Source organism: Oncorhynchus masou, chromosome 28, assembly GCF_036934945.1.
Source record: "Oncorhynchus masou masou isolate Uvic2021 chromosome 28, UVic_Omas_1.1, whole genome shotgun sequence".
NCBI classification, from domain to species: domain Eukaryota; kingdom Metazoa; phylum Chordata; class Actinopteri; order Salmoniformes; family Salmonidae; genus Oncorhynchus; species Oncorhynchus masou.
Window position 1 is genome coordinate 69,624,245 of NC_088239.1, and position 15,040 is coordinate 69,639,284.

Here is a 15,040-nt window from a genome sequence, read left to right on the forward strand (position 1 = left end):
CCCAAAAAGCATATGTGTGTATATTCAACTTTGGGGAGGGTGGAAATACTGTAATATACTGTCTTTAAAGGCCCGGTGCAGTTAAAATTCAGTTTTCCTGTGTTTTATATCATATTGTACACAACAGATGAAACTAACACTGTAAAAGTGTGTCTTTTTTATTGTCAGTGTTATTTCCTGATAGTTGCTGGTTGAATATAAATTCTACACAGAACCTTCTCATCAGCAGGTTTTCATTGGTGGGAGTTTCAGCTTTCCATGGTGACATCCCCATGCGGTAAATTGGTTAATAAATTGGTTCAAAACCTCTCTGCAAATAACAGCTAGTTTTCACTCCCAGACAGTCCTAGCCAAATCTTTGCTTGAGAATTTTTTTTGTTTGTTGCTAAAATGGTATTTTTACCCATTTTAATGGAAATCTATTACAGTAAGGTACTTAATTGTTACCCAGAAATGATTTGATATTGGTATAAAAAATGGCTGCATTGGGCATATGACACCTGTACATACAGAGGTTGAAGGGTTGTGCAGGTTGTATGATTTACTCAATTAGAATGCATACAAATTAGAATGCATATGCAGATGTAGAATCTCTGGAGTGTAGCAGCCTCACTAAAGTGAACCCACATTGATTTAAGGTGGACAAAAACAATTTTTTAAGAAAATACTATATATTATAAATGTAAGAGATGGATCTTACGATCACCCCTTCAAAATCATTCATTCATCTTCACAATTAAAGACAAACCACTAGTCACAATGGTCACTGAGTTGTTTCATTCACTTTAAAAGGACATAGGTGGTAAGCCGCCCACTACTAAGCACCATTGTAGGTGAGAGAGAAACTCAGGACATGTATTAATGATGATGGCACAGGCTCACCCCGGGCCCTTTCCAGCACCCAGACGAAGAGCACACAGGGATAAATCAAAGAACAGACATTCGCTGGTGGAATAATTTGGCAGAGAGTCAAAGGAAGAAGTCTGGGTCACAAACTGGACCCATTGTATAAGCTATGTGGCTAGGTCCACTAGCTGTCTGTCTGTACAAACCCTGCAGTATGTTTGAATGACTGTAATTGATGGTTCCATGTAAGAGAAAGGTCATTCTTTAAATTGAAGACAGAACATTAAATGAGATTAAGAAATGTATATGCAAATCAAATCAAATGTATTTATAAAGCCCTTCGTACATCAGCTGATATCTCAAAGTGCAGTACAGAAACCCAGCCTAAAACCCAAAACAGCAAGCAATGCAGGTGTTGAAGCACATTGGCTAGGAAAAACTTCCTAGAAAGGCCAAAACTTAGGAAGAAACCTAGAGAGGAACCAGGCTATGAGGGGTGGCCAGTCCTCTTCTGGCTGTGCCGGGTGGAGATTATAACAGAACAGTTGAAACTGGAGCAGCAGCACGGCCAGGTGGAATGGGGAAAGCAAGGAGTCATCATGCCAGGTAGTCCTGAGGCATGGTCCTAGGGCTCAGGTCCTCCGAGAGAGAGAGAGAGAGAGAGAAAGAGAGAAAGAGAGAATTAGAGAGAGAATTAGAGAGAGCATACTTAAATTCACACAGGACACCGGATAGGGTTAGAGGCAGAGAATCCCAGTGGAAAGAGTGGAACCGGCCAGGAAGAGACAGCAAGGGCGTTTCGTTGCTCCAGAGCCTTTCCGTTCACCTTCACACTCCTGGACCAGACTACACTCAATCATATGACCCCCTGTAAAGACTTAAAGGTTGAGACTGAGTTTGAGTCTCTCAAATGGGTAGGCAGACCATTCCATAAAAATGGAGCTCTATTGGAGAAAGCCCTGCTTCTAGCTGTTTGCTTAGACATTCTAGGGACAATTAGGAGGCCTGCATCTTGTGACGTATGCAAAAGTCTTTCTAACCATCAAGTGGAATAAGTTACATAAAAAACAGTGTTTTTTAAGGTCTATGAGGTCTTGCAAGAAGTACATACTGCATCAGAGACTCGGAGACTCCACAATGTCACAGATACTTCAGCAAGGGATGTACTGTTAACCAAACAGGACGTGGGAGGAGATGACCAGCAACACAGAAGAGGGGGTAGTGTCAGGAGAATGTGTCTAGTCAAGGACACACACCAAGGCCACAGCATCTGTCAATGTGCTGGGAGAGAGAGGAGAGAGAATTAGATAGAATGAGAGGGAGAGAGACAGGCAGAAAGAAAGGGAGAGATAGACAGAGAGAGACAGACAGACAGACAGACAGACAGACAGACAGACAGACAGACAGACAGACAGAGATCGATAGACAGAGAAGCGGGGAGAGAGAAAGGGAGAGACTGATTGACAGAGAAGCAGAGAGAGAGAGGGCACTGACACACATACTGTAGAGAGCAAGAGGATGAGCTTAACTCTTCACCACCAGTGTGTTCATGAAGTGCAGGCAGCATACCAATCAGCCAGTCTGGGGTATTCCAGGCTGTGTGAGCCTCTGAACCAGTCTGAGAAAATAGTTATCCCAAATGGGCATCCTGTGCTTTATTACTATTACTAGATATACTACTACTAGATATACTGCTACTAGATATACTCCTGTTACTACTACTACTAAATCTACTACATCTACTACTACTGTTACTAGTCCTAATACTACCTCTAAATCTACTACTACTACTACTAGATCTACTACTACTATTAGATCTACTACTACCACTAGATATACTACTAGTAGATCTACTGCTACTAGAGCTACTACTACTACTACTAGATCTACTACTACTACTACAAGATCTACCAATTTGTAAGTCGCTCTGGATAAGAGCGTCTGCTAAATGACTTAAATGTAAATGTAAATGTACTACTACATCTACAACTACTGCTAATAATGCTACTTCTAGATCTACTACTAGATCTACTGCTACTAGAGCTACTACTACTACTACAGGATCTACTACTACATCTTCAACTACTGCTAACGATGCTACTTCTAGATCTACTACTATTACTACAAGATATACTACTACATCTACAACTACTGCTAATAATGCTACTTCTAGATCTACTACTAGATCTACTACTACTACTAGATCTACTACTACTACTAGATATCAAATCAAATTCGATTAGACACATGCGTCGAATACAACAGGTGTAGACCTTACAGTGAAAGGCTTACTTACGAGCCCCTAACCAACAATGCAGTTTAAAAAAAATATGGATAAGAATAAGAGATAAAATTAACAAGTAATTAAAGAGCAGCAGTAAAATAACAATAACGAGACTACAGTGCCTTGTGAAAGTATTCGCCCCCCTTGAACTTTGCGACCTTTTGCCACATTTCAGGCTTCAAACATAAAGATATAAAACTGTATTTTTTTTGTGAAGAATCAACAACAAGTGGGACACAATCATGAAGTGGAACGACATTTATTGGATATTTCAAACTTTTTTAACAAATCAAAAACTGAAAAATTGGGCGTGCAAAATTATTCAGCCTCTTTACTTTCAGTGCAGTAAACTCTCTCCAGAAGTTCAGTGAGGATCTCTGAATGATCCAATGTTGACCTAAATGACTAATGATGATAAATACAATCCACCTGTGTGTAATCAAGTCTCCGTATAAATGCACCTGCACTGTGATAGTCTCAGAGGTCCGTTAAAAGCGCAGAGTGCATCATGAAGAACAAGGAACACACCAAGCAGGTCCGAGATACTGTTGTGAAGAAGTTTAAAGCCGGATTTGGATACAAAACGATTTCCCAAGCTTTAAACATCCCAAGGAGCACTGTGCAAGCGATAATATTGAAATGGAAGGAGTATCAGACCCCTGCAAATCTACCAAGATCTGGCCGTCCCTCTAAACTTTCAGCTCATACAAGGAGAAGACTGATCAGAGATGCAGCCAAGAGGCCCATGATCACTCTGGATGAACTGCAGAGATCTACAGCTGAGGTGGGAGACTCTGGACAACAATCAGTCGTATATTGCACAAATCTGGCCTTTATGAAAGAGTGGCAAGAGGAAAGCCATTTCTTAAAGATATCCATAACAAGTGTTGTTTAAAGTTTGCCACAAGCCACCTGGGAGACACACCAAACATGTGGAAGAAGGTGCTCTGGTCAGATGAAACCAAAATTTAACTTTTTGGCAACAATGCAAAACGTTATGTTTGGCGTAAAAGCAACACAGCTCATCACCCTGAACACACCATACCCACTGTCAAACATGGTGGTGGCAACTTCCGGCACCGACAGAGATGGCCGCCTTGCTTCGCGTTCCTAGGAAATTAGGCAGTTTTTTTATTTTTATGTTTCTTACATTAGTACCCCAGGTCATCTTAGGTTTCATTACATACAGTCGAGAAGAACTACTGAATATAAGATCAGCGTCAACTCACCATCAGTACGACCAAGAATATGACTTTCGCGAAGCGGATCCTGTGTTCTGCCTTTCAACCAGGACAACGGAATGGATCCCAGCCGGCTACCCAAAAAAACGACTTCGTAAAAGAGGGAAACGAGGCGGTCTTCTGGTCAGACTACGTAGACGGGCACATTGTGCCCCACTTCCTAGCATTCTTCTCGCCAATGTCCAGTCTCTTGACAACAAGGTTGATGAAATCCGAGCAAGGGTAGCATTCCAGAGGGACATCAGAGACTGTAGCGTTCTTTGCTTCACTGAAACATGGCTAACTGGAGAGACGCTCTCGGTGGCGGTGCAGCCAGCGGGTTTCTCCACGCATCGCGCCGACAGAAACAAACCCCTTTCTGGAAAGAAGAGGGGCGGGGGCGTATGCCTTATGGCTAACGAGACGTGGTGTGATCACAGAAACATACAGGAACTCAAATCCTTCTGTTCACCTGATTTAGAATTCCTCACAATCAAATGCAGACCACATTATCTACCAAGAGAATTCTCTTTGATTATAATCACAGCCGTATATATTCCCCCCCCCAAGCAGACACATCGATGGCTCTGAACGAACTTTATTTGACTCTTTGCAAACTGGAATCTATACATCCTGAGGCTGCATTCATTGTAGCTGGGGATTTTAACAAGGCTAATCTGAAAACAAGACTCCCTAAAATGTATCAGCATATCGATTGCGCCACCAGGGCTGGCAAAACCTTGGATCACTGTTATTCTAACTTCCGCGACGCATATAAGGCCCTCCCCCACCCCCCTTTCGGAAAAGCTGACCACGACTCCATTTTGCTGATCCCTACCTACAGACAGAAACTGAAACAAGAAGCTCCCACACTGAGGTCTGTCCAACGCTGGTCCGACCAAGCTGATTCCACACTCCAAGACTGCTTCCATCACGTGGACTGGGACATGTTTCGTATTGCGTCAGGCAACAACATTGACGAATACGCTGATTCGGTGTGAGAGTTAATTAGAACGTGCGTTGAAGATGCCGTTCCCATAGCAACGATTAAAACATTCCCTAACCAGAAACCGTGGATTGATGGCAGCATTCGCGTGAAACTGAAAGCGCGAACCACTGCTTTTAATCAGGGCAAGGTGACTGGTAATATGACTGAATACAAACAGTGCAGCTATTCCCTCCGTAAGGCTATCAAACAAGCTAAGCGTCAGTATAGAGACAAAGTAGAATCTCAATTCAACGGCTCAGACACAAGAGGTATGTGGCAGGGTCTATAGTCAATCACGGACTATAAGAATAAATCCAGCTCAGTCACGGACCAGGATGTCTTGCTCCCAGGCAGACTAAATAACTTTTTTGCCCGCTTTGAGGACAATACAGTGCCACTGACACGGCCTGCAACTGAAACATGCGGTCTCTCCTTCACTGCAGCCGAGGTGAGTAAAACATTTAAACGTGTTAACCCTCGCAAGGCTGCAGGCCCAGACGGCATCCCCAGCCGCGCCCTCAGAGCATGCGCAGACCAGCTGTCTGGTGTGTTTACGGACATATTCAATCAATCCCTATACCAGTCTGCTGTTCCCACATGCTTCAAGAGGGCCACCATTGTTCCTGATCCCAAGAAAGCTAAGGTAACTGAGCTAAACGAATACCGCCACGTAGCACTCACTTCCGTCATCATGAAGTGCTTTGAGAGACTGGTCAAGGACCATATCACATCCACCCTACCTGACACCCTAGACCCACTCCAATTTGCTAACCGCCCAAATAGGACCACAGACGACGCAATCTCAACCACACTGCACACTGCCCTAACCCATCTGGACAAGAGGAATACCTATGTGAGAATGCTGTTCATCGACTACAGCTCGGCATTTAACACCATAGTACCCTCCAAGCTCGTCATCAAGCTCGAGACCCTGGGTCTCGACCCCGCCCTGTTCAACTGGGTACTGGACTTCCTGACGGGCCGCCCCCAGGTGGTGAGGGTAGGCAACAACATCTCCACCCCGCTGATCCTCAACACTGGGGCCCCACAAGGGTGCATTCTGAGCCCTCTCCTGTACTCCCTGTTCACCCAAGACTGCGCGGCAACGCATGCCTCCAACTCAATCATCAAGTTTGCGGACGACACAACAGTGGTAGGCTTGATACCAACAACGACGAGACGGCCTACAGGGAGGAGGTGAGGGCCCTCGGAGTGTGGTGTCAGGACAATAACCTCACACTCAACGTCAACAAAACTAAGGAGATGATTGTGGACTTCAGGAAACAGCAGATGGAACACCCCCATATCCACATCGATGGAACAGTAGTGGAGAGGGTAGTAAGTTTTAAGTTCCTCGGCATACACATCACAAACAAACTGAATTGGTCCACTCACACAGACAGCATCGTGAAGAAGGCGCAGCAGCGCCTCTTCAACCTCGGGAGGCTGAAGAAATTCGGCTTGTCACCAAAAGCACTCACAAACTTCTACAGATGCACAATCGAGAGCATCCTGGCGGGCTGTATCACCGCCTGGTACGGCAACTGCTCCACCCGCAACCGTAAGGCTCTCCAGAGGGTAGTGAGGTCTGCACAACGTATCACCGGGGGCAAACTACCTGCCCTCCAGGACACCTACACCACCCGATGTTACAGGAAGGCCACAAAGATCATCAAGGACAACACCCACCCGAGCCACTGCCTGTTCACCCCGCTATCATCCAGAAGGCGAGGTCAGTACAGGTGCATCAAAGCTGGGACCGAGAGACTGAAAAACAGCTTCTATCTCAAGGCCATCAGACTGTTAAACAGCAACCACTAACATTGAGTGGCTGCTGCCAACACACTGACTCAACTCCAGCCACTTCAATAATGGGAATTGATGGGAAAGGATGTAAAATATATCACTAGCCACTTTAAACAATGCTACCTAATATAATGTTTACATACCCTACATTATTCATCTCATATGTATACGTATACTGTACTCTATCATCTACTGCATCCTTATGTAATACATGTATCACTAGCCACTTTAACTATGCCACTTTGCTTACATACTCATCTCATATGTATATACTGTACTCAATACCATCTACTGTATCTTGCCTATGCTGCTCTGCACCATCACTCATTCATATCTTTATGTACATATTCTTTATCCCCTTACACTGTGTATAAGAAATTAGTTTTGGAATTGTTAGTTAGATTACTTGTTGGTTATTACTGCATTGTCGGAACTTGAAGCACAAGCATTTCGCTACACTCGCATTAACATCTGCTAACCATGTGTATGTGACAAATAAAATTTGATTTTGATTTGATTTGATTTGATCATGGTTTGGGCCTGCTTTTCTTCAGCAGGGACAGGGAAGGTGGTTAAAATTGATGGGAAGATGGATGGAGCCAAATACAGGACCATTCTGGAAGAAAACCTGATGGAGTCTGCAAAAGACCTGAGACTGGGACGGAGATTTGTCTTCCAACAAGACAATGATCCAAAACATAAAGCAAAATCTACAATGGAATGGTTCAAAAATAAACATATCCAGGTGTTAGAATGGCCAAGTCAAAGTCCAGACCTGAATCCAATCGAGAATCTGTGGAAAGAACTGAAAACTGCTGTTCACAAATGCTCTCCATCCAACCTCACTGAGCTCGAGCTGTTTTGCAAGGAGGAATGGGAAAAAATGTCAGTCTCTCGATGTGCAAAACTGATAGAGACATACCCCAAGCGACTTACAGCTGTAATCGCAGCAAAAGGTGGCGCTACAAAGTAACTTAACTTAAGGGGGCTGAATAATTTTGCACGCCCAATTTTTCAGTTTTTGATTTGTTAAAAAAGTTTGAAATATCCAATAAATGTCGTTCCACTTCATGATTGTATCCCACTTGTTGTTGATTCTTCACAAAAAAATTCAGTTTTATATCTTTATGTTTGAAGCCTGAAATGTGGCAAAAGGTCGCAAAGTTCAAGGGGGCCGAATACTTTCGCAAGGCACTGTATATAGAGGTGGGTACTGATACAGAGTCAATGTGTGGGGGCACTGGTTAGTTGAGGTAGTAGGTACATGTAGGTAGAGTTATTAAAGTTGCTATGCATAAATGACAACAGGGAGTAGCAGTGGCATAAAGAAGGGAGTGAGGGGGGCCAATGCAAATAGTCTGGGTAGCCATTTAGTCTGGGTAGCCAGGAGTCTTATGGCTTGGGGTTAGAAGCTGTTTAGAAGTCAAATAGTCTGGGTAGCCAGGTGTCTTATGGCTTGGGGTTAGGAGCTGTTTAGAAGCCTCTTGGACCTAGACTTGGCGCTCCGGCACCGCTTGCTGTGCGGTAGCAGAGATAACAGTCTATGACTAGGGTGACTGGAGTCTTGGACAATTTTTAGGGCCTTCCTCTGACTCCGCCTGGTATAGAGTTCCTGGATGGCAGGAAGCTTGGCCCCAGTGATGTTCTGAACCGAGCAGTTATACTACTACTACTACTAGATATCCTACTATTACTACTACTAGATATATGTCTACTACTAGATCTACTACTGATACTAGATCTACCACTATTTCTACTATTATATCTACTACTACTATTATTACTACTACCAGATATACTACTACTGGGAGAAACTCCCCAAATACAGGTGTGCCAAGCTTATAGCGTCATACCCAAGAAGCCTCGAGGCTGTAATCACTTCCAAAGGTGCTTCAACAAAGTACTGAGTAAAGGGTCTGAATACTTAAGTAATGTGTTATTTCAGTTTTTTATTTGTAATACATTTGCAAACATAATTTAAAAAAAACGTTTTCGCTTTGTCATTATGGGATATTTTGTGTAGATTGTAACGTAACAAAATGTGGAAAAAGTCAATGGACTGAATACTTTCCGAATGCATTGTATATACACTACATTACCAAAAGTATGTGGACACCTGCTTGTCAAACATCTCATTACAAAATCATGGTCATCAAAATGGGGCTGGTCCCCCGTTTGCTGCTATAACAGCCTCCACTCTTCTGGGAAGATGTTGGAACATTGCTGCGGGGATTCCATTCATCCACACAAGTATTAGTGGCACTGGCTAGCAGTCGGCGTTTCAATTCATCCCAGAGGTGTTCGATGGTGTTGAGGTCAGGGCTCTGTGCAGGCCAGTCAAGTTCTTCCACACCGATCTTGACAAACCATTTCTGTATGGACCTCGTTTTTTCCCCCCTAACTGTTGCTACCATGTTGGAAGCACAGAATTGTTTAGAATGTCCTTGTATGCTGTGCCTTAAGATTTCCATTCACTAGAAATAAGGGGCCTAGCCCGAAGCATGAAAAACCACCCAAGACCATTATTCCTCCTCCTCCTCCATTATTCTACCTCCACCAAACGTTACAGTTGGCACTATGCATTGCGGCAGTTACGTTCTCCTGGTATCCTCCAAACCCAATGGTGTCGAGCGTTACACCACTCCAGCCAACACTTGGCATTGCGCATGATGATCTTCAGCTTGTGTGTAGCAGCTCGGCCATGGAAACCCATTTCAAGAAGCTCCCAACAAGCAGTTCTTGTGCTGACACTGCTTCCAGAGGCAGTTTGGAACTCGGTAGTGAGTGTTGCAACCGAAGACAGGCGATTTTTACACGCTTTCAGCACTCGGCGATCCCGTTCTGTTAGCTTGTGTGGCCTACCAATTCGCAGCTGAGCCGTTGTTGCCACTAGACATTTCCACTTCACAATAACAGCTCTTACAGTTGACCGGGGCAGCTCTAGCAGGGCAGAAATTAGATGAACTGACTTGTTGGAAAGGTGCCATCCTATCACGGTGACATGTTGAAAGTCACTGAGCTCTTCAGTAAAACCATTTTACTGCCAATGTTCATCTTTGGAAATTGCAAGGCTGTGTACTCGAGTTTATACACCTGTCAGCAACGGGTGTGGCTGAATATGCCAAATACACTCATTTGAAGGGATTCCACATACTTTTGTATATATAGTGTATATTTATATATTCTTATTTTATTTATTCATTTTTTTGGGGGGGTGTACAAAATCATTTAGGCAACAGGGATCTTGATCCAGGAGGGGATTGAATGTCTCTGCTGTAACCAAAAAGCTTCATCTTCACATCAAGCCACTTAGCTAGCAAGTTAGTAAACCAAATGCATAGCCGTGAGCTGCATATCATTTATTTGACACATCTTAGATTTCTTGTAGTTATACTTAACTTAACTAATAAGCATTGGTGTAGAATGCACCCCCACAGCCCCCCCCCCCCCAAAAAAGAAGAAGAAATTTAGCGATTTTTAACAACGGTATTCAAAAGTAGGTATTTCTCAATAATCATACGGTATAAATGGTATATCGCCCAAGCCTAACTACTACCACTATTACATCTACTAATACTACTACCTCAATTCCATCTGCTGTGCTAAATAGATAGAGGGGCTGAAATGCTACGTCCATCTTTTGTCATTGTGTGACTTGGCTACTGTACATTGTCCAATGGTTCATGTGAGATGTCAACAGGGTCAAATACAAAACTTCAGCTGCACTCGACATGACATCTCTTACCCCTCTCTCTGTGTTGTTGTCCCATTATGACCCAGGGGCCTCTGTCTACAGTGGGACCTTGTCTGACTGACCCTCAGGGGCCTGTCCTGACGAGCTTTGCTATGTGCTTGTCCTGCTCTCTCTATTGCTCTCATTCTCAAGGACAAAAATACTTCCTTATTTTTTTAGTTAACCAGGCAGGTCAGTTAAGAACAAATTCAAAACAATGACAGCCTACCGGGGAACAGTGGGTTGACTACCTTGTTCAGGGGCAGAATGACAGATTTTTACCTTCTCAGCTCAGGGATTTGAACCAGCAAACTTTCAGTTACTGGCCCAATGCTCTAACCACTAGGCTACCTGCCACCCCTTACTGGGGAACTCACTCTGACATTTCCTGGAACTCTGGAAATTCTGTGGTGATTTGTTCCACACATTTGGGCTAGTCTATAATACTTTGCATCACAATGAGAACAGAACATCCAGTATCCATCTGGTTGTGGACATGTGTGAGATACAGAAAAAAATAACATGGAGGTCTCTAGATTTGTGAGTCAGAAATACAGATAAATTCAAGATACATCTCTCAAGTTATATCACACACTTGCACGCACATACACGTGTACACACACATGCACACGCACGCACACCCGCCCGCCCGCCCGCTCGCTCGCACACACACACACACACACACACACACACACACACACACACACACACACACACACACACACACACACACACACACACACACACACACACACACACCTCTGCCACCTCATATCATAAATAACCCAATGCATTGAGAAGAAAGCCCTAGCTATGTCTGATTGGCCGGGAAGATGAAATCTCAGCGGGATGGGTGAGATGGGATCCTGTTGCTACAGCAACGGAGGTGAACCTCCCCCCACTCACCTCGCTCTCAGTTCCTCTATGAGACAGTTACCTCATAAGTGGAAAGAGCTACGAAACATCCATCTATCACAGAGGCGACCAGCATTTACACAGCTTCATAATGACATCACTGAGGCCTGCAGGTCCCCTGACACCTACTGTCTTTATGTTTCCCTACTGTCAGAGGAGGTCGGCCTGGGATCAGACAGAGAAAAGAGAGTAAGATTAATGACAAAATGAAGTCTGTTTAATGCCTCGTGTCTATCTCAGTCTCCCACCAAATTAGTCTTTTGACAGGCAGAGTTTCTCTGTGATACTGACCTTCAAGTTTCATTACAGAACCATGTCATCAATTTATGATCCTAAAATAGAGAGGTCAGTTAGATCATTTTTCCCACGATCTGGACTTGATCAAACAAACACCATGTAGAAAGCTTTGTTCATGAGAGGACAACTATTCTGCTTCAGTTAGTTTTTGCATCAGCACCTTTTCCTTTGATACAGGCAAAGATGACATTCCCCATGGGACGGTGCTGCCTATTCTGCTCAAAGAAAGGCCCCTTTACAAAACCCTTGCAAAATATAATTCTACCAGTTAACTGTGTCATAATGGGCGGACGACTGTTAGATCCTGAGATTGGGTCTGCTCTGCTCTCACAACATTTCCTCAACAGACAAGGGAATCCCTCTCTGACACAAAATAATTGCAGGTAATACACACGCACAGGCACACACACACACACACACATATTCACGCACACACCTACACACACATGCCCACACCGAGAAGAACAAAGGAAGAGGCTACAGGCTACACTGGTCTACAGGGATATGAAACTGTTGATTATGTAAACTGGCTTTTTAAAACAGCGAAATTATCGTCCTCAACCCTCATTCAACAATCACACAGTCAGAAATATGAGAATTCTCATTCAATATGGCCACAGATGAAAACATTCCCAATGTTTACTTTCTCAACCAATCAACTATCTGCTCTCTTTATGTATTATCCAATAATATTACAGTATATCTCTCTCTGATTTGTCCAATCCACAAAGGGTGTTTGATACTCCCACCACCAGGCAAAATCATCCCAAGTGTCTGAGTATCGCCCTGAAAATGAATCTGTTTTTCTTCTCTTTTCTGCAACCATATCCCTTTCTCCTCCCCAATTCATAATTCACATTACATTAGCCTCTAAATTTGCAAGGCAAGGAAAACAATATCCTGTAAAATAAAGCTTTCATCCTAGCAAGCACATTTGGTTCCTTGAAAGTTGTGGGAACGTATGTTTTTGGTATCAAGCTATACGTTTCCTGACTTGTAAAACTGAACGTTTTTTAAACGTTCTGAGAACAGAAGTGAAAATGTTACCTGTTCTGGGAATGTTGATTTTTTTAGGTTGCAGGGAGGTTCTAAGACAGTTTTACTCTGGTTCATTGTAGGTTTTCCTGGGAGGTTTTTAGTAACACTGAGAACGGAAGTTGTAGGTTATTTGGAGGTTTTTGAATGATTGTCAGCCAACGAGAGCATACAGGTCGCAGTGGTGGGTAGTATATGGGGCTTTGGTGACAAAACGAATGGCACTGTGATAGACTACATCCAGTTTGCTGAGTAGAGTGTTGGAGGCTATTTTGTATTTTATGGAAAGTTTTCTTAACGTTCTCGGGACAATTTGTGAACATGACTTTAAATAGAACCACGAGGAAACCTCTAGATAATGTAATGCTGAAGTACTGAAATTCCCACAGAATAATGTTTATTCTTAACATTCTTGGAACAATTTGACTTTAAATAGAACCATGAGGAAACCTGTAGGCAACATTATGCTGAAGTATTGAAATTTCCACAGAATAATGTTTATTCTTAACATTCTTGGAACAATTTGACTTTAAATAGAACCATGAGGAAACCTGTAGGCAACATTATGCTGAAGTACTGAAATTCCCACAGAAGAACATTGTTTCTTAATGTTCTCTGAACTAAATGTAAGCATCTTTGAACTTTTACAAAACATTCCGTTAAAGTAATTAAATTACCCCCCAAAATGTTTTTGTCAAGTTCAGTAAATGGGCTGAGAATGTTCCAAAGCCAAGCAACTATCTTGCACCATTCCCATAAAGTTGTGGGAAGGTTGTACGCAAAATAACCATAGGATAACCACACGCTCACCAAGCTCTAAGAAACATATGGTTTTTAGAACATGATGTGCTAGCTGGGATGGCATGCACCAGAAAATTAAACAGACAAGCTACAGTTCTTTAGTGCTCTATAGAAACCCCTCCTTGACTTGAACCACAGGATCAATCCCTAAAAACCTCAAGTTCATATATTACAGATTGTGCTTTTAACTTAGAGAACTGGGTAGGCTTCTAACAAAGCACACTAAGTTTAAGTGTGAGAGAGGCACATTCAAGATTCTATGGGGCTTAAAGTAATTGTGAATAGTTTCCATTCCACTCCCACTGTTCTGCCTCAAAGCAAGAGATAACAACTATCTTTGGATATTATTCAAATCACTTTAATATATGTACTACTTACTCAAAAAACAAATGCTTGGATTTCTGTAACAAACTGGTAATATATAGATATTACTTAGCCAAATCTCTTGAGTTTAAGTTTGAGGCAATCACTTATGGGAGAATTTGGGCATTAATGTATTGAGAACCATGTGATTCAAATCAACATGGCTGTGTAGAAAAGCTCTCATAGGTTAGAGATGTCATCAATAATGAATTTAGGATGCTCCCAGATAGTCTAGCCCCTGTCGTTAGGGAGCAGACAGGAAACTCTCTCTATTTCTCTGTGTCTCTCTCTTTCTCTCTCTCTCTCTCTCTCTCTCTCTCTCTCTCTCTCTCTCACTGGGTCTCTCTCTCTCCGTTCTCTCTCTCTCTCCCTGTTCTCTCTCTCTCTCCCTGTTCTCTCTCTCTCTCTCTCTTTGGGCATTAATGTATTGAGAACCATGTGATTCAAATCAACATGGCTGTGTAGAAAAGCTCTCATAGGTTAGAGATGTCATCAATAATGAATTTAGGATGCTCCCAGATAGTCTAGCCCCTGTCGTTAGGGAGCAGACAGGAAACTCTCTCTATTTCTCTGTGTCTCTCTCTTTCTCTCTCTCTCTCTCTCTCTCTCTCTCTCTCTCTCTCTCTCTCTCTCTCTCTCTCTCTCTCACTGGGTCTCTCTCTCTCCGTTCTCTCTCTCTCTCTCCATGTTCTCTCTCTCTCTCCCTGTTCTCTCTCTCTCTCTCTCTTTGGGCATTAATGTATTGAGAACCA